Source organism: Protopterus annectens, chromosome 6.part1 (genome assembly GCF_019279795.1).
Source record: "Protopterus annectens isolate FY-2018-M chromosome 6.part1, PAN1.0, whole genome shotgun sequence".
NCBI classification, from domain to species: domain Eukaryota; kingdom Metazoa; phylum Chordata; order Ceratodontiformes; family Protopteridae; genus Protopterus; species Protopterus annectens.
The window spans coordinates 456,354,124-456,375,071 of NC_056738.1; the positions used below are offsets into that span (position 1 = coordinate 456,354,124).

The 20,948-nt window shown below is 41.1% G+C and overlaps 1 protein-coding gene across 1 annotated transcript in view; it reads left to right on the forward strand.

The window, feature by feature from the left end:
• The window catches only part of VPS8 (VPS8 subunit of CORVET complex), a 2,195,799-nt gene that overhangs the window by 1,759,404 nt on the left and 415,447 nt on the right, over positions 1-20,948 (forward strand). The gene's annotated exons all lie outside the window — the stretch shown is intronic.

Below are 20,948 nucleotides of genomic sequence, written 5' to 3' on the forward strand. Positions count from 1 at the left end.
AATCACCAGCTAAAGCAACATAGGCATTCCTGAGATCATCAACCCATGTGGTCACTCTCATAAGAAAGTAGGCTTTTTTTTTTTTTTAAGTTAACTCTGTGTAGAGATGCTTACGAAGCATTAATGTTGATAATATGATTGTTTTACCATTACAGCTGGTGCTTCTCTATGGTAACATTTGTATCCCTTTTTGTTATTTTCCTCATTTTGCATTTCTCCTTCCAACCTGTAGTGCATCTATTCTGTTTATTAAGCTTAGGTCCCTCCATTGATATTTTCTGGTGCTCTCCTGCAGGGAGCATCTCCAGTGGATTTGTCTTGGAGGGAGTTAGTTGCTGTTTTTATGCCCTATTAGTTTCCAGACAGTTGATGTAGTGTGCATCCTGTGCATGCTCTAGTATTGCCATATTGACACAGTGGCTTGCTCCTACACTTTTGCTTTGCTGCGGCCTATGTTATCTCTTCATGTTATGTGGATATGGCATCCCTAGAGAAAGAGAGAAAGCTGCTGGCCACTTAGTCATCATCCCCACCCCAGCCTGCCAGCCATCCAACCCCCTGGACTCTAATGATATACTCTTTCTGTAAACTTATGCCTAGCTGATCCTGTCTGCATGTTTTGTTAATTTGTAAGCCATAATGCTGCTGTCATACTTTTTTTTGAGCATGATGTTGTCATCTCCAGAATCACAGCTGTAAGAAATAATTTTCTGTTTATTGTGCCTCAGTTAGTGGAAAAAATCAAGAAATTAATTTTCTTAATATTATTAATTTTAGTTGACAGTATAGTGTAAAAGTGTAGGAGTTGAGTTCTCAGTCAAATGAAGACACAGAAGAGTGTTCTTGGAATTATCCAGCCTGATCTGCATGGATATTTACATTGTAAATCTGCAAGGCTTGCTTATGGCAGGTTGTGTTTTTTTAATGTATGCCAGTTGATTCACGGAGAAAATCATTCACTTGTCACATATAGTGAAAATTAAGAACATAAAAATTGATTACTGTAGCAGGTGCATGACTCTGTCTGTAAACTAGCAGCACATTTCAGCTGTCAGTTCCTAATGGAGTGCAGTAAGTGGGTGGTTGGGCACAACTTTTGAAACAGATGTTCTTCGTGTTTCACTGTTGCAGTCATCACACTTGGGTTATCTGCCTGCAGGTAGCCCTCAGTCAGCCCGAATACCAGAGTCTTGGGATTTCTGCATCAGATGCTGTCGCCTCTTCCATGATGTCAGGGGTATAAAACATGCATCCAGCACCATTACATCACCTTTTCTTGCCGTGCGGGAGCCCGAAGCAGAAGCAGTTCACAAGTGCTGGTTGGCCGCTTCATGAAATTTTCATTTTCATGTTTCAAACCTGAAGTCTTCTAAAGCTAAGTACCCTGTAGGGGATCCTTTTTTCTTGCTCTAACCGATGTCAGAAAAAGTTAACAATTGTCTTGCCTGTGGTAAGTAAATACATCACAGAGATTTTCAGTCTTACTGCATCACCTGTTTAGGCCCAGACCATGACATTCCTCGCTGTCAGTTTTGTGCCTTGTTCAATGCCCAAACTGTTCATCTTTCGGCTATTTTTGTCACTAAATTCTTTTGCTCTTGTTCACCGTATTCCGAAATGGCTTCGATAAGCCATCCAACTACCGATCTTCTGAAAAAATCAAGGATAAAGACAGAGACAGACCGCATAGGTCCAAAACTGCCGACGATGCTTCCGTTAAGCTAGTCACCAGTCCACCGGTACTCAGTGAGGTGCTTTCACAGCCCCTGTTACCTACTTCTACAGATTCGTAGGCCTCTACTGAGACCCATTCGGAGTCCGGTATGACGCGAGATGCTTCTTCGACTATGGAACCTGCGGATGTCTCTACCTTGGATGAGTCCAGAGCAGCTGTGCAGGCACCGGCTTCTGAGGGTGTATTCAGACATTCTGATGTTCGTATTAATCAGACTACTTCGTTAATGACTAAACCTACCAAATTTCTCAGGCCCAGACTTCACATTACGCCTAGGAAACCTACAACCAAGGCGCATTCTCAAGCTCCCATGCCACAGAAACAAATGCTGAGAATGGCTGAAGACCTTATTACTTTAATTAGGGGAAGCCCGCCTTCCCCCTCTAAAAGACAAAGAATTGATTTTCCTTCTGATTCTACAGACCATGAGTGCGATGACTCTGACCCCTGTGATTATCAGGACATACCCTTATCTACCTATGAGGACTCAGATGCAGAGGATTCCATTACCTCTGCCTCCCCCCAGAGGACTTTTCTTTCGATGAAACCTTGCATACCCTAAGAGAGCATTTCTGATGGGAATGCCAGGACTACCCACAGTCCAAAAGAGACTCAGGGAATTTTTAGACTTGCCTCAGCATAGGCCTCTAGCTAGATCCCCTGTCTCGGATATTGTAGATGATGTCTTCATGGAATCCAGTCTTACACCTGATACTTTACCACCAGCTCCTAGAAAGCCTGACAGGTACTACAGAGTACCTGACTCTCACAAGTTTCTCTTTAAAAATCCCACTGCGGATCCAGAGACCATTTCCCAGGGACCTAAAGGTATTAAAGCTACAACAGCCAAAAACCCTATGCCTTTGGACAGGGATTTTAGGTCTTTAGACAGATTGGGTAAGAAGGTATGTACCTCTGTGACTCTTGCCATCAGGGCTTTAAATTGCCAGTTTCACATGTTGAAGTACCAGCAGCATATTATGGAATTAATTAAACAAAAAATGTTGTTGATTCCTTCTTGTGCAGAAAATAAAGACTTACAAGAGTTAATGCTTTCGGCAAACCAAGTTGGTAAACCTACTTTGCAGTATGGTTTTGATGCCTTAGAAGAATCTTGCAGGGCTGCTGTCACTGGGTCTGTTCTGAGAAGGCATGCTTGGCTGAAGGAACAAATCTTGCCAAACCTTGTCAAAGCAAAATTACTAGATGCTACATTAAACCAAGAATGTTTGTTTGACGCAAAAGCAGAAGCAATTCTTAAAAAGATGGAGGAAAAAGCTAAATCTATGCAAACTGTTAAAGATTTCTTAAAGGTACAGCCACCTAGATTCAGTAGGCATTGGCCTTCAAAAAACTGGTCCTTTCCAGTCCCTCCCAGACCTTCTCAGTCCAAACCCAGGGGCAACAGACCACAAAGACTACAGTCTCAGGGTATGCACAGATCTAAACAATGGAGTGCTCCCTCCTCAAAAACAGGGAGTGGTAAGCACCCCCTTATGGAAAAAGTTCACAATGACGTGTCCTTCATCCTTCCCAGCCATGCCAAAGTACGTGCACCCCTAGGAGAAAATTTCGCCCTGCATGCAAAAAACTGAGAGTATATTACTCAGGATGAATGGGTCTTAAACACCGTATCCCAGGGATACAGATTCTACTTCCACTCACTGCCAACCCCAAGCGGATTGCCAGACTTCCTCCAAACCAGTTGGCATAGGCCCAAAAGCAAGTACTTTCTCTTCTCAGTATCGGGGCTATTCAACCTGTTCCAACAGAGCAAAGGGGACAGGGTTTCTACTCCAGACTGTTCCTGGTGCCCAGAAAAGAGAACTCTTGGCACCCTATTCTGGATCTGTCAACTCTCAACTCCTTACTGCTGGTACCAAAATTCAAAATGCTTACACTCCAGCAGCTGCTTCCTGTGCTAGCCAAGGACTCCTGACTAGTCACCCTAAACTTAAAAGAAGCTTATCTGCACATCCCCATAAGGGAATCTTGCAGGAAATATCTACCTTTCAGGGCAGGCTCTATGCACTTCCCTTTGGCTTATTTACTGCACCCAGGATATTTACAATCTGTCTTGCTCCAGCCATTGCATACCGCAGACAGAGAAATATCCAAATTTGCCCATACTTGGATGATTGCTTGATTCAGGCGGACAGTCAGGAATTCCTACTTTAGCACCTGATGTTTGTAAAGAGACTCCTAACTTCTCTGGGGTATATCATCAACAAAAATAAATCACATCTGGTACCCAGCCAAAAGATTGTATTCCTGGGAGCAAGCTTGAACACGACTTCCCAGATGGCATTCCTCACTCCAAAAAAGCAGGTTTATTTGACAAATTAATTTGACAAATTACTTCAAACTACTGGCCACCCAAACCTAGCTATCTGCAAGGCAAATACTGCAAGCTTTAGGGTTCATGGTCGCATGCATTCTACTAATTCCATATGCAAGACTGCATATGAGGAAACTTCAATGGTACTTAAAAAGTCTCTAGTGTCAACATTCTCAGGACCTGGAAACAGTGATTCCTACCATTCCTTACCTAAGAGCAGTGTTCCTTTGGTGGGCAGAGGTTTGCAGCCACAACAAGGGACTCCCTTTCACTCAACCCCCCTCTGCCCAAACCCTGACAACAGACGCATCAGACTATGCATGGGGGGCTCACATGGCAGGCAAATGCATTCAAGGCAAATGGAGCCCAGGACAAATTCACCTCCATGTCAATCAAAAAGAAATGTTAGCTGTACAGAATGCACTGACAGCCTTCAAATACCTTATCCTGCCAGGACAACTCTTGATAAAGACAGACAACACCACATTTATGTGGTACATAAACAAGCAGGGGGGAACTCAATCCTATCCACTCTGCAGGTTAACCATGGCTCTGTGGAACACAGCCTTGAGCTATCAAGTGCACCTGCAAGCTCAATTCCTGCCAGGCAAACAAAATTCACTGGCAGATGACTTATGCAGAAATCTAATAGAACCACACGAGTGGAAACTGGAACCCAACTCATTCAAACGTCTAATACACAGGTGGGGTACGCCAGAAGTGGACCTCTTTGCTTCCCCCCAAAATCATCTACTGAGCTGATTTTGCACCAGAATTCCCCACAGCTAAGCATGGAAAGTGGATGCCCTATCCTTTACATGGGAAAACCTCTCAATCTATGCCTTTCCCCCTCTGCCCCTCCTTTCAAAAGTACTACTCAAGATCAAACAGGACAGGCCAAGGACGATCCTTATTGCATCAGACTGGCCATGCCAGCACTGGTACCCACTCCTATGCAGTCTGACAGCAGTGCCAACCTGGCACTTACATCAGACCCCCTTTCTGCTGTCCCAGCAGGAGGGACAGATTTTGCATCCTCAGCTGCAAACCCTGAACCTGGCATCCTAGCTTATTCCCTGAATATATTACTAGCAACCCTCAGCAAACAGGTGCTGGATGTTATCCTTGAGGCCAGGAGGCCTAGTACTAGGAAATCCTATTCAAAAAGTGGAAAAGATACTGTTCTTGCAGCCAGTCTCAAGGAAAGGACACAGACGTGCCCACCTTACCTCAAAACCTAGATTACCTAGTAGAGCTGCTTCACAAAGGCCTATCGTTCTCATCAATTAAGATTCATGCATCTGCCATCTCAGCTCATTACAATACTGAGCCACCCCTCTTCTCTCAACCTCTGATCAAACAGTTTCTGAGAGGAGCTAACAAATTAAGATCCCCAAGGAGAGCTCCCACTCCTGCCTGGGATCTTAACTTTGTACTAGAGAAGCTCACGCTCCCCCCTTTTGAGCCTGCTGCTACAGCAGAGTTAAAATTATTCTCTTGGAAAACACCCTTACTTCTAGCCATCACTTCAGCAAGAAGAATGTCTGAGTTAAAGGCCCTTATGGCTGTGGAACCCTTCATTATCTTCCATGTGGACAGGGTTTCCCTCAGGACTGACCCATCACTTATGCCCAAGGTGGTATCCAGTGTGACTTAAACCAATCCGTCCATTTACCAACCTTTTTTCCTAATCCTCAGAATAAAGGGGAAATGATCCTGCATTCCTTAGATGTGCACAGACAGCTCAGGTTCTACATTGACAGGACTAACCCTTTCAGAAAATCTGACTAGCTGCTAGTCAGCTTTGCTACAGGGGTAGAGGATAAGGGCATTTCAAAGCAAACCATTTCTAAATGGATAGCACACTGCATCCATTTCTGCTACATGCACCATGGAAACCTACCCCACAGGGAATCAGACCTTAGTCCACTAGGGCTACCTCAACCTCTACAGCATTTCTCAGGGGAGTGCCTACCAGAGGCATCCTGGAAGCTGCAACCTGAAGTTCTGTACACACCTTCACCAAGCATTACCACTTACCTATCTTTTCTAAATTCAGAGCTGGATTTACCACAGCAGTCTTACAAGGCCTGCTGGCCAGCCCTAATACTTCTTGACTGCCTCCACCCTTCCTCAGCTTTGGGAATCAACCCGTGTGTGATGACTGCAACAGTGAAACACAAAGAACATAGTACAGTTGTGTACACTTACCATAAATGTAGATGTTCGAATGTGTTCACTGTTGCAGTCCTGGTTACCATCCCTCCAGCCCCCTGTCTTTTATATACTTTCTACCTATCCTCTTTCTTGGTCATATGTTATGGCAATGGTATTTACTTTCTACTGGACATGTTCCACACCATGTGATTGCTTCCTATTTTGGGGGCTCCTGACATCTGGGGCAAGAAAAACTGATGTAATGGCTTCAGCTGCATGTTTTATACCCCTGACAACCTGACGTCATGGAAGAGGCGACAGCATCCGATGCAGAAATCTCAAGACTTTGGTATTCAGGCTGACTGAGGGCTACTTGCAGGCAGATAACCCAAGTGTGATGACTGCAACAGTGAATACACTTGAACATCTACATTTATGGTAAGTGTACACAACTGTACTTTCTGAAAGTGGATCCCAGGCTGTAAAACTTTGAGATGTGCTGTATACATAGAATGGTATGAGATGATGGGATGTTTTGATTTCCTCATACTTTATATCTTATGCTTTGTGTTTGAGAATGTCAGTTAATCATAAACAGTCCTTGGTAAGAATGTCGGAGAAAGTTTAGGTTATTAGAATAAACAAAGGTGAGAAACTGAGGAGTCCAGAAGAAAGCCACAAGAATGGTGCATGTGATAAAATAGAAAAGATATGACCACAGACTAGAGGAGCTAGATATCTTCTCCTTAAAAAACCCAAGGTTAGGGTGGAGGTATAATATGGCCATGCAAGATCATGTCATGGAGATGTCAAGGGATTATCCTGAGTGGAAGAGAGCGAGAGACAGGAGGAGAGGGCATGAGCAGCAGATTACAGAGACCATCTACTCATTTGATCTTCAAAAATACTTTTTCATTGAGAGGCTTATGGTCCACTGGAGTAGACTAACAGAGGATGGTGGAGAGGGAGTGCATGGAGACACTGAAGAGGCCATTTGGCAGATGGAGGAGGGGTTACAGAGAAAACTGGGATGCAAGGAAGGTAGAATGAGGAATGTTTTTAAAGAAAAGAATAGAAATACTTATTTTCACATTCTTCTGTCAAGCAAATATACTGCACTTTAACCAGTATCACTTCTTCCCATCATGTGTTCTGTCATTCATAGGAAGTTACTAGGCTAATGGCCCTAGGGCACTTACAAGCCTAGCCAATTTCTACCCTTATTTCCAGGATTAGCACCTATTGCCACTGACCAAGAGACACAGGTGGAACCCCTGGGGTGAATTTACAGTTACCCATCCGATCGTCTAGTTTGCATTTGAAGAGGGCCAATGAGGTGCTCTGTTTGACATGAATTAGGAGTCTGTTCCAAATGTGTGGTAACCTCTGGAAGATAAATCTGTTCCTCCAGCAGGTTCTATTAATGTCACATATCAGGTTAAGGTTTTTAGAGTGAGTAACCCGTATACCATTTGAATATGTGCAGCATTTAAAATAAAGCAGGGTTAGAGATTGTCTTACATGCAAGGCAGAGATTGCCTCTGAATAGTCTCTATGAAACAGAATAAAGTGGCAGTGATTTCAGATGATCCACATTGGACAGATACTGAATACCTTGAAGTTTCCTTGTGAAGAACCTTTGGTCACTTCAGTTGCTGCAGGTGCTTGGAAAAGTACATACCAAAAAGGGGCATTGTACTCCATTATCTGCCTGATGAGGGAAGAGTACATGAAGATTATAACTTCTTTTTTTCTGGAGGCAATCCTCTTACTTATGAGATGAGCAATATAGAATAACCTTACCACTGCGGAGACTTGGTGATCAAAGATAAGGTTGCTGTCAACCTGTGTGGCCAGGTCTGTCACCAGTGAGTGCATTCTTAGGCTATTGCTATTGAAGTGTTAGGTAGCAGCAGCATCGCTCTTACTGAAAGGGGTGATGATACATTTTTTTGCATTGACTTTAAGGCCATGAGTTTGGTACCAATCATTTGTTTGTGTAAGACCCTCTTGTGGGATGTTGACATCATTTGGAGATTCTATGACCACTCTCAGTTTGCAGTCATCAGCAAAGTTTGTCAGCCACAGATCTTTAGTTTTAGCTTGCACTTTGGAGAAATAGATTCCAAACAGCAGAGGTCCTAGGATTGGTCCTTGTGGAACACCACTAGTTAAAGGTCTGCTGTTGGAGATGGATTCCCTATTTTGACTATATGGGTTCTATCAGTGAGCCAGTTAGCGACCCCACTAATGATATAAAGGTTGATACCTAGCTGGATGAGTTTGTCAATGATGCCTTGAGTGAGGGATAGTGTCACGAGCCTTGGCTAAGTCTAGGTAGGCTGTATGCACAGATTTTTCCTCGTGCAGGGCCTTGGTGACAGTCTCGAAGAAGTCCACCAGGTTTAACAGGCATAGTCAAGAGTTGGGAGATTTCCTAAATCTTTGTTGATAAGGTCCATGATGATTCACTTCATGGCCTTTGCAGATGAGACTAGTCAGGCTAATAGGTTTGTAGTTCCCGGGATCAGTGGAAGCACCACCTTTGTGCAAGGGAATAATGGTGGCTGTTTTCCATTCAGCTGGGACAGAGCTGGTGCTTGGATTGTGATTGAAAAGAGTACCCAATGGTGTTGCTAATTCTTGTTGAAGCCCATGTAGGAAGCCAGGGATGTTATCAGATCCCATAGATGCTGTATTGTTGGCCTTAGAGAGGGTGTTTTATGACCTGCTCTTTAGAGATGCAAGGTAGGGGACAGGGGTAGGGATGTTATGGGGTACATGTGGCGGGGACAGCGGAGTGAAGTTTTCACAGAACCTGTTGGTCACAACAGGTTCGCTATATCCACAGGTCAGTATATGCGGTATTACTATCTACCAGTTTGGCACAGATCTGGGCCTTTCCTTTTAGGTTACAGATGTAACTAAAGAACACCTTATGGTTGCCTTTAGTTGAGGAAGCTAATTTGGATTCATAGTTTGCTTTGGAGGACTTCACAAGAAGTATTTGCTTATTTAAGCTGAGGAGGGAGTGCTTTCAGTTTAGGGCTCCTTCTCTCTTACTCATAGACAGCAATTTCTTCCTCTTATCATAAAGCCTGTCAATAGCAGTTGTCCACCAAGCAGGTTTGCTCTTTCTTTAGGAGCTTGCTTTGGTCAGATCAGGTATGACTAAGTCAATGCAGTTATACAGGTGTTTCTATAAAGCACTGGTGTAGAACTCAGCATAGCTGCCATTTCCATCTGAGGGGGGAGGTGCAGTGAATCTATTTACACCATCCCGTAAGAAGTTATAATCTGCTTTGGAGAAGTTTTTTTTAGTTTAGTTACTGCTTCCAGGGGTTGGGGGGTGGGGGTCAGGTGTGATAGTTACTTTGAATGAGACTGATTTGTGGTCAGATCTCACCAGGAAAGACCTCACAGTGGGGGTGCTACAGTGGTCTCCCATATTAGTAAATACCAGATCCAGGATGTTGGCACCCCTTGTGGGGGTTTCAACCAGCTGGTCCAGGACTTTGGAGTTAACAAAGTTGAGGAACCTTTGAGCAAGTGAGTTTGAGCATGAGTAATTTACCCAGTCAATGGATGGGTAGTTAGTCACCCAAAACCATGGTGTTTGGATGTATCTTGATAGATTCAAGTAGATCCAAATAGGTGACTTCATTCATGGAGGGGGTCATGTAGCTGGCAATGACTTGAATAGGTGTCCTACCAACAGTTAATTGCGCCTGAAGTATCTTCAGAAAATCATACTATTTAACTAATTTGGAAGGGTATTTATCCTTAATGAATATTGATAAGACGCCTCCTTTACTTTTCATGCCTTCAGTTTGTGGTCTGAACGTGTGAAAGGAGGTGTAAACCGGTACGGCTGGGGTGCTGTCCACAGCCTTGAACCCGGTCTCTTTGACTGCACAAATGTCTGTGTCTTCCAAGGTGAGGACTACTTCCAGTGAGTGCAGTTTCAAGTTAAGACTCCTAATGTTTTTAGAAAGAGTTTTTACATCAGGAATTTTGTCCTCGAGACACTTCCTAAAAAAGACACTATGGGGTGGCAGGATCCTTACCCAGTAGCCAACATTCCAGGGGTGACAGATGAAGACCATCTCTAGCAAAGCGTCAAGGTCCGTTGATCATGTCATCCCAGGCTGACAGATACTGGATCCCCTTAGACTGACACCAGAAGTTAAGACAGTTATTGAAGTCAGTCATTTTCTGTTTCTAGTGAGCCATCATCCTAGGTGAAGGTAATATTCTGCTTAAGGCTAGGGAGACACCTGCCTGAGACACACAGAGAGTTCAGTTGTGTCTCTCTTCATATAGTCCAGAGAGGTACATCTCAAGTTATTCACACCAATGTGGACTATGACAGTCATAACAGTACCATTCCATGGGAGGAACACTTACTCATCTTATTAACTCATTGGTTTCAAATTAAAATGATCAACTGGGCTAGAGAAGTAAAGTCCACAGGGTACGCCTTAGAATTCTGTACAACTTCAGTTCCAGGATCTGATCTTGATACTCCCAAAAGATCTGATCCACTTGGCTGTGGCCTTAATCCATTTGATATTGAGTAGTAATGCAGTACAGCTATTACCACTGGCAGAATAGAAGAAAGTTCTTGTTCATTCTTCTTTCCAGTGCTAAAAATGGGTGGTCAGTAAACTGAGGCAGTATGAAATCTAAGACAGGTGTGCATCAAGGCACATAGGTCCAAGATATAGGTGATACTAACACTGCTTCTTTTGTTATAAGATACCTTCTTGGTAACCACAGATTACGGAATGCATGCTTGTGTATCCTAATACACAAAGATAAACAATTTCACTGATTTTGTGGTGAAAGCTTGTATACTAACTCATCTTCTTACAGACTGTCCTTTTTGCTGCATCTAGTGTTTATCAGTTGCCTCTTGTAGTATTTAGTTTTCTTAGAGTTAAATAAATTCACAGCTGTTATGTGAATGGCTGCCTGATTCATTCTGGCTCTTAGAAGAAGTTTGCATCTTGCATCAGATCCTTTAGTACTTTCAGCATTGGTGTTACACATTTGACCAAGGAAGAATTGCACCTATTTCACTCCCAGACTGAAGTTTTCTGGGGCAGTGCTGTATCTTCCAGGATAACCTTACTAGAGGACAGAGTGCAGCTGGTGATGAATTATTTTCATGCACATTAATACACAAAGAAAGGGCGAACTACATGGGCATTTCTCAAGCCTATGGACTACCTGCCCTCCTTTGTCCTGTTAATTCTTTGCTGTGAGATTGCAAAGGAGGAAGGTTAACTAACACTTTAGGAACAGAGTTCTAAACATGGGGAACATGCAAGTCAATTGATAAATATTTTATGAAATACTAGTGGTCACAGAACCAGGTTGCCCTCAAATACAGGCCTTTCTCTGTTCCTTTGACACAGAATATGCATGGAATTGCATTCCTGGTCCTGGAAGTCTGGGTCTCTTGTTCCTTTCCCAAAAATAACAACACATCAACATAGAGGCAGCTTGTACCCATCAGGAAGAAGTACAGAACTAACTCAAAAAACAAGCCACCCTGGTGGAATCACTAAATCAGTAGGCTGTATAACAAGAGGAAGAAAATTATGGCAAAAATTAGGAGGTGCAGCACCCAGCAGGATAAAAGCACTCTCATCAAACTAAACAAATAACTCGGAGGATAAATAGTCTACCAAAGCCAAATATGAGGTAAGTTTGGCCTTCCAGGCCAAGGACAGTCACAAAGCATTGTTTAGTTATGTCCGCAACCTCAAAGGCAATACACAATTGTGTGGTGAGCACATTGTAAATGGAGCCACCTATACTGAGCCAGAAAATATAGCAAAGCTCCTGGCTGATAAATTCAGCTCGAACTTTACCCCTCTGTCTCCCACTACCTTCCATCAGGAAATATCAAATATAACTCCCCCCTACTATCCCAAGGGATCAGGTCCTTAATGCTCTCTCTAAGACCAAGGACATTGCATCAGTGGGCCCAGACAATATCTCAGGATGCCTTATAAATAGCATGAAACATGACCTGTCAGGGCCTTTGGAGTAACAATTTAACTATAGCCTCCAAACAGGCTTCTTGCCTCATGAATGGAGAAAGGCAACAGTCATCCCTCTGCACAAAGGTGGACCATCTACAGACCCTGGAAACTACAGACCCATAAGTCTGACTAGTCTTATATGTAAAGTCATGGAAAGAATTATCATGGAGATGAATAGAGATATAGTAAACCTCCGGACACTGGACCTTACCCAGTTTGGTGTCATCAAGGGCAGGTCATGCCTACTCAACCTGGTGGATTTCTTTGAGAAGGTCAGCAAAGCAATGGATGAGGGCAAAATTGTTTACACTGTCTACCTTGACCTGGCTAAGGCATTTGACACAATACCCCACTTGGGCATTGTTGACAAACTCAAGAGTTTCTGTACAAACACATATGTCACCCAGTGGATAGCCAACTGGCTCACAGACAGGACCCAGGAAGTTAGAATTGGGGAGTCCACCTCTACGAAGAGGCCAGTCACAAGTGGAGTCCCTCAGGAATCAGTCTTTGGACTGCTCCTTTTTGGCATTTACTTCTCAGAAGTCAAGGCCAATGTCAGTGGTCTCTGGCTGGCTAAATTTGCAGATGATTCCAAATTAGGAGCTGTCATTGATTCTCACACTGACACAAATGTTCTCCAGGAGGGGCTGACATAGACAAGCAACTGGTGTCAGAGCCATGGACTAAAACTAAATGCCAAGAAATGCATAATAGTTTCATTTGGGAGGTCATGCATCCCTGGTAACTATCATATTGACAACACACCCTTTAGAATTGACCCAGTAGTCAGGGACTTAGGGACACACACAGATAGTAATCTAGCCTTTGACCATCATGTGTCTACAGTGGCGAGGAAATAATTCTATGTTGTGCAACTTGTATACAAAGTTATGGCATCTAAGTCCAAGGAAGTTATTGTTCCATTGTACCTGGCATTCATCAGACCTATAATTTAGTACAATCCTCCCTTTTTATGTACCTAACCAGGCATATCCAACAAATGGAACATCCACAGAGATTCTTCACTAAAAGAATACAGGGCATAAGTAAAATGTGCTATGCAGACAGCATCAAGGCTCTATCCCTGTATTCGGTCTCCTATAGCCTTTTGAGGAGAGATCTATGCTTGGCATACAGGGCATTGTCAGACCCCACTCTGATGGACATCCTGCATATCCACAAAACAAACAGCACCGGAATTACCCATTCTAAACACTTTAAACCTTGCCTGTGATATAAATAGGACCTGCTGGAGAGAGAGGTATGTGTCCCAGAGACTACCAGTCTGTGGAACAGGCTCCCCATCCATGTGAAGCAGAGTTCCTCCTTAACCCAATTCAAGTGGAATTTTGACAATTGGATGGGAAAACAGAAATTCATCCCTGGTTTGGCACCTATGTCTCTAATGGACACAGGTAACCCATGAATGTTTCATCTCCCCGGCCCATGCTTACACTTATCAAGGGAATCAGAACTTGTCAGAGATTTGGGATGCATGGCTAGGCTTAAAAAGGCCCTTGTGTTTGTTAGCCTAGTAAACACCTATGTACCTGTGAACCTCAGAATTGTTGGATATTCAACTAGTCTTGACAGCTTTCAAATCAGCTCAGACCAGGTGTTCTTCAGATTATCAAAAATAACATGGCAGTGACTGGGTTCAATAACAGACAGTGAGGTTTCCATTTTAACCTGTTTACAAGACTAGCCATGATACTTTTCAAAAATCATTTCAGTTGAACTAGACAGTTCAGTCCATTTACATCCATAGCCATTAAAACACCCTGGCAAACTTTCTAATCATAGATCTCATTCTCCAGCGAATATAATCTGTACAGACAGAAGCAGTGAGACAGAAAAATCAAGTATTTTTAAAGCATCATCTGTATTGTCTTTGTTAAACAAAATCACAGTAAACGCAAAAAATCAAATCATATACATTTCCAAAAAGAGATTCATAATTTAAAATCCTTCTTTTCTTACAAGTGAACAGTTATGCATCTCTTTTCATAAAACAGTCATCAATATTCATCTTGATACCTCACTCTTAATTCATGGTATTGCAACAGCAAAGTTTTATATCATGTTAACTTCCCCTCTTTCAAGTCATTAATTTATAAATTAGATTTTTTGCTTATTTTCTTGTAGCAATTGCTTTGAAAACCCATAGCTGAGGGCAAAAATGATTTTTCTTCCCATCTTTGCACTTCATAATATCCCAAGTGTTCATTAATGTCTTTATAGTTCCTAAGAGATGTAGTTTAATTTTCCTTTAAAAAGCTCACCATATTATGAAGCTAATTTTTAACAGATGTTTGCTTATCAATATCTTGCAAGCTGTCTACCCGCATTCAAGTGAGCATATGCGCTTGATATATTGCCTAGAGGCAATAAAATGCTGCAAACTCTTATTCCCTCTCTTAAGTACATTGCTTTCTAATTTGTTGTGAATCCTCTTCCTATCTAAATGTTTGCAATCTTTTTGGTGTCCATCATATTGTCCACATATCTTTCTTAACAATGGAACTTAACATAGTGAACACACATCTTACTCATTAGACCACACATGCAAACTTTTTATTCTTATGAAATCACATAACATTTACTGTTCCATCATTTAATGCCCCTCTGCCATCACTAGTTCCATGTAATAAGCTCATCTGATAGCTAACAGGCCAACTATGTTTTATCACCTGTTTTACAATAGGAATTAGAAATACCATCAGCATGCAATGCAAATAACTTCTGTGTTGTCCTTCCATTCTTGTGTGTGTTTGTGTGTGTGTGTGTCTGAGACATACCTGATCAGCAATTACTTTACCCCTCCTTTTACAGGTAGTGCTGCTATTAGATGCAAAAAAGAGCTGCAATACTGATCTGCAAAAAGTAGTAGTAAAAATGGACCCGATTGTAGCTAGGCTACTATTTGCTGATGAGTATTGAACATGACAGCTGAATGCAATGTTTTGTGCAGCTCTGCAGCTATAACATTCTGCTATTGCCCCACTTTCAAACAAAAAGTGTGTGTGTGCGAGACTCCGACTAACCATTCTAATCAGAGGGACTATGTTTATCTCTTCTTTAGCCTACTACTACTATTTATTTGTTTACTTACTTATGTATGGGTATATATGTAGTTTGTTTGCTGTGGGTGCATTTTATAAGTAAAGTACAAGTTGTCTGCACGTACGGCAGGTGCAGGGCCAAACCAAACTAGAGATAGGTGAACAAGCACAGCAAAATAGGTAAAAATATTTATTGGTGGTCCCAAATCGGTTTTGGCAAAACTGCCTTCCTCAGTGGGAAATTTACACAAAACCAATACAATCATAGCATTTAAATAAAATATTCCAACCAATAACCATTCAGCCTTCAAAATTAGGTCACCACCTACATCACCATTAACCCCAAAAGCATGTAACAACGGATGTCCATTGCTATCTACTTATAAATTAAACCTCACAAAATGTAGCAAATTTTATAAATGTTATAAACGTTATAAATGATCATTGAGCCCTGGTGAAAAAAGATCCCCCAACTTTATATTCCAATATTTCTCTTTTTTATTGAGGATTGAATGCCAACCCTGCTTATTATTCGTGTTACCATGAATCCTATCAATAATCATAAAGTAAAACTGTGCAGTGGGTAATATAATGTCTATATAGTGCATTCGTCAATCGCTTGTTATGTATATCACTGCGATGCTCTGACATACAAAGACACAAGGGACGTGATGTCTGGCCTATATAGAAAGTGGAACAGGTACATGTCGCCAAATAATGTTATCCAGTCTGTTCCACAGTTCCCAAAAAATCTGGTATCAAAAACCTGACTCGTATTCTTGCTGGTAAATTGCTTGGACTTAAATATGCACTGGCACGAAGAACATTGGCCACACGGAAAAGTGCCCTGAAATATCTTCCCAATGATGGTTATTTGGTGGTAGATAACACCTCCTGTACTGGCATGTTTAAAGCTGGAAAAATGTGATCCCAGTGTTTTTCCTCTCCTATATGAAAACCGGCATTTGGGACCAAGAACATGATGCAATTCATCATTAGTCATTAATATATTCCAATGTTTAGAAATAACCCTCCAAATCAGATTTATGTTGCAACCATATGCGGTTACAAATCTAATGTTATCAGACTCAGCCCTCTGTGTTTTGTCTTTGTAATCTAATAGTTGCTTCCTATATAAATCTGAGGCCCAGTTACTAGCAGAAATGATATCATGTACTTTATAACCCCTAACTCTAAATCTATTGATAAGATCTTGTTGAGAATTGACATAATCCTTCGGTGTGGAACAAATTCTTTTGATCTGTAAGAATTGGGACTTAGGGATGCTGAGGATGGTGTGGCTGGGATGCATACAAGTAGCAAATAGCAGATTATTGTATTGGGGATACTTGCGATACACCTGAGTTCTAAGCGTGTTATCACTCTTTCTGATAACTGTCACATCAAGAAAGTTGATCTGATGATAATCCATGTTTAATGTGAACTCTATTCCCCATTTGTTTCTGTTTAAATATTGAACGAATTCCAATAAATATTGCCTATCAGCCCCGCCACACCATCCAGCAATCATCCAAATACCTACTCCAAATGTCAAGTTCATTAATATAGATATGAGTGGGGTCATATATCATCTGCTCCTCAAGATATGCCATGAACAGGTCCACATAGATGGGTGCAAAAGATGCACATCATCGCAGTACCCTGAACTTGCCAGAAACATTCCCCCTGGAAATAGAACACATTTTTGTTAAGTACGTGGTCCGCCATACATATTAGTAATGTATTGAATCTGGCTAGATACAAATTGGATAGATCTAACCAGTAATGTAAGGCCTGGAGCCCAGCCCAGTGGGGGATGTTGGTGTATACAGCTTTTACGTCCAGGATACATAGAAGCCAGTCAGGCTCCAATTGGGTCTCAGATATTATTTTCAAAAACTGAGTCGTATCCTACATTCTAGCATGAATCAAATTTAGCAGGGGCTTCAAATACTGGGTCAGAAAAAAAGAAAGAGGTTCTGTCAGTGAGCCATTACCGGAAACTATTGTTGTACCAGGGGGTTTAGTTAGGGATTTATGTATCTTTGGTAATAAGTATAATATCTGTTTCTGGGGATCCGAAGCAGTCAAATGTGATCTCACAGAATCTGAAATAATCCCTTCTTCGGCCGCCTTATTTAAGAAAGAGTCAATTTCCCTCTTGAAATTGGGTGTAGGGTCAATAGGTATATGCATATAGTGTCGAGGGTTGGACAACTGTCCATTTTCCTCCCCCAGATAATAATCCATGTTCATAATGACTACTGCCCCTCCCTTATCAGCTGGTAATATGACAATATTTTTATTACTCTTGAGTTCCTGTAAGGCATCTCGTTCCCCAACGGTAAGGTTATGACCAAGTGGGGTATATTGGCCCAATCCAAAATGAATATCTCAGAGGACAGCCTGTTGGAATATAGAGATGTGCTTATTCATAGGCCACATGAATTCAAATTTTAATCATTCAGTCTTTGAGAGATATGTCTAGAACCAAAAAAATACAGCCTTAGATTAAGTCTACAATAAAAATCATGTACATCAGTAACCATACTGGTTTCATCCACAAAAAAGCCCACAATGTAGCTTAGACCTTTATTAAGAAGTTGTTTTTGTTCAGAGGTAATTTCAACATTGGAAATATTTAGAATATTATAATCAGCATTCAGTACTGGGACAATAAATTCTGAAGCAGACCCTCCACTGTGTCTATTTTTGTGTTTTCTCCCACCCCTCCTCCTGCCATGTCTAAAGGGTGGTCTGAACTACACTGTTTTTTGGGGTCAGGTAAATCTCGTATGTTGGCATACTCTGTGTCTGTAGCTGAAGATTCACCAGCAGATGTACTGCTATATGTATTCACTGTTTTCCTGAGAATGGACCTGGGTCTCTTTCTGTTGGTCCCCCCCATATGTTTATTAGTCTCAGAAATCTAACAATTTTCTGAGCATCAAAGGGTTTACCCCTTTGATAATCAGTTAAATCCCTGTTGAACTTTCGTATTTTCTTTTCCTTAATTTGTTTCTCAGAAGTAAATAGCTCCCTTGTAAGTTTGTTGAGGCAGACAGAATATTGAGGTTGACCCTCATACATTTTCGATTCCTCACACAAATTCTTGACATATTCAATGTTTCCATGTATCATCCATTCATAATATGAACTTAGAATGCATACAGATGACATGGATGCATTCTGTTGAGCAAGACTCCACTCCTGCAACAACAGATCATCCATCTTGCCCACAAGGGGTTGTATTTTGACCCTAAGGCCTCTGGGTGTAATGTCTTTGTTTTGGTAAGCTTTAAAAAGCTTAAGGTGCCAGATATTTGTTCGTAATGTTTTCATACTCTTCCCTAGTTTACTGAAAACCAGATTGTAGCCGTCAACTGGATCAGTGTTCTGTTCCTGAGTATTAATTCCATTATCACTGGAGATTTCAAAGACCCACATGTTGTTTTTATCGGCACAAAGGCCTTTCAAAATCACTTCAAGATCCATGACAATAAGCTCACAATCTGTTAACTAGCAATGCAGTTACTGCAATTGCCTAAGTATACTAAACATCCATAAACCAATACTGCACCAGAGGACTAATAATCTGCTCAAAACTCAGCCCCAAGGGTGCTATATTATCAGAAAACAAATAACCAATATGTGAGAGATATAATCCTCACTATACAAATATACCTAATCTAATATGGAAGCTCAACAGGTGTCCACCATTCATCACCAAAAAATGAGAAATCCAACTACCCCCAAATATATCAAAGAAAGCGACCAAGGAAAGTGTGCCCAATATGTTTAAATGCACACCAAAATCCAATAAAGGCAAATCTCCAAAAATGACTAGATAATTAGTATATAAGGCAATTTATAGGCCCCCATATGTTGAGACACTAAACGTGGCAACATTTAACCAAAAAAAGTGTTACAGCAATAAACCCACAATAATGTATGCAAAGCTATATGTCCAACTGATATTTTGATTATTATAGATTCCCCCTTTTTACAGTTCAAATTGTATTACAGATATATAGGCCTGTTTTAAATGGAATATCATCCAAAACTGGGCTAAAATTACAAGCCCTACTGTCTTAGATGGCACTACCAGACTTGTTCACCAAAAATTCAAGCATTTAAGTAATGATCAGTAGTAATGCTACATATTGATGACTATAGCAACATGAAAATATATAGAATGTTGCAAAAAAAGATTGAAATGATGTCAAATTATGTTCCGTTTTACATATATTATGTCCCAACTTGGCGACTTCAAGCAGTTCACCAATATTGGGTACAAAATGGTCCAATCCTATATCAATATTTATATAACCATCAAACTTATACAAATGTATATCACAAAAGTAGAATAAAATGCTGTTAAGAGAACACTCCACAGGTTAAAGGCACCTTTTGTAGACATCTTTGATGCGCTACACACAAGGGCATTCTCTCACTAGACAGTAAACCATACTTTGTCATGTCGTCCTTCTTACCTAAATCTTGTGGTATATTCCAAAGGAAATTATATAGTGCTGAACTCAACTTTCAGTGCATTCTTTACTAGTATCTTCAAGCACTTTTATAACATCAGCGTTTTAGTGTACTCAACAAAGCTTTGGGTATAACTAGCATCAGACAGTCCTGAGAACTGTAAAGTAATTTATTAGCCACATGGGAAGCTCTTAATCCTTGCTGTTTGCAGCACTTTAAACAAAATTAACCTCTGTATCACTGGTACATTGAGAAGGTAATCGGTATGCTAAAAATTGAATTTAGTGTAGTAATGATGATCATTATTATTATTATTATTATTAATATTGTTTTAGAAAGTATTAGATGATTTTTGTCATGTCCGTTTATATTGCTGGCCTGAATGTAGTTACGACACTTTCTCTGATGTATTATTAGTTTACTGTTATTTGGAAGTTAATAATGCTACTGATGATGATAATTGTAGTGCTTGGAGCACTGCAGTTAGCTCCAAAATCCGGGAAATAGACACCAGCATCAGAAAAGTGCTCAATAAGCTTTTGTTAAATACCAGTCACTACTGCTAAGCTCCAGTCTCATGGTAGAGCATTAGCAGTGGTCATCTTCCAGCAAAGGAAAGCGGTAGAAAGCATTAAGTCAAGTATTTAGCAGGTTTTAAAGCTGTGTTTCCTTCAGCTCACTGTGTGGAAGCAGTGTGTTACAGCTTTCAAACCATTCCTACACTCTTACTCTTTAGCTTTTATAGTACATGAGAGAAGTTAAGTTTAATGCAGAATGAAAGAATTCTGATCAAGTCTGTCTGATCATAATGCTGTTGATGTATGTTCTTATCATGAATGTTTTGTGAGGGATTTCATGATCTCCATGCCTCAAACAATCTGGTTATGATCGAACACCTATCGTAATTTTCTGTATTGTTGTTGTACTATTATTTGCTAGTTTTTGGGGTGGGAGTGGATTTGGGACATGAATAAGATATTTCTTATTATTTATTGCCCATAAACGTGTAAAGAGTCACAGGTTCCCTGTTAAAATGAAAATGTTCATCACCACTGTCCTTCAGGCTGCCAGAAAGCCTTGTACTAGGCAGATATTTTCCAAGAGAAAAG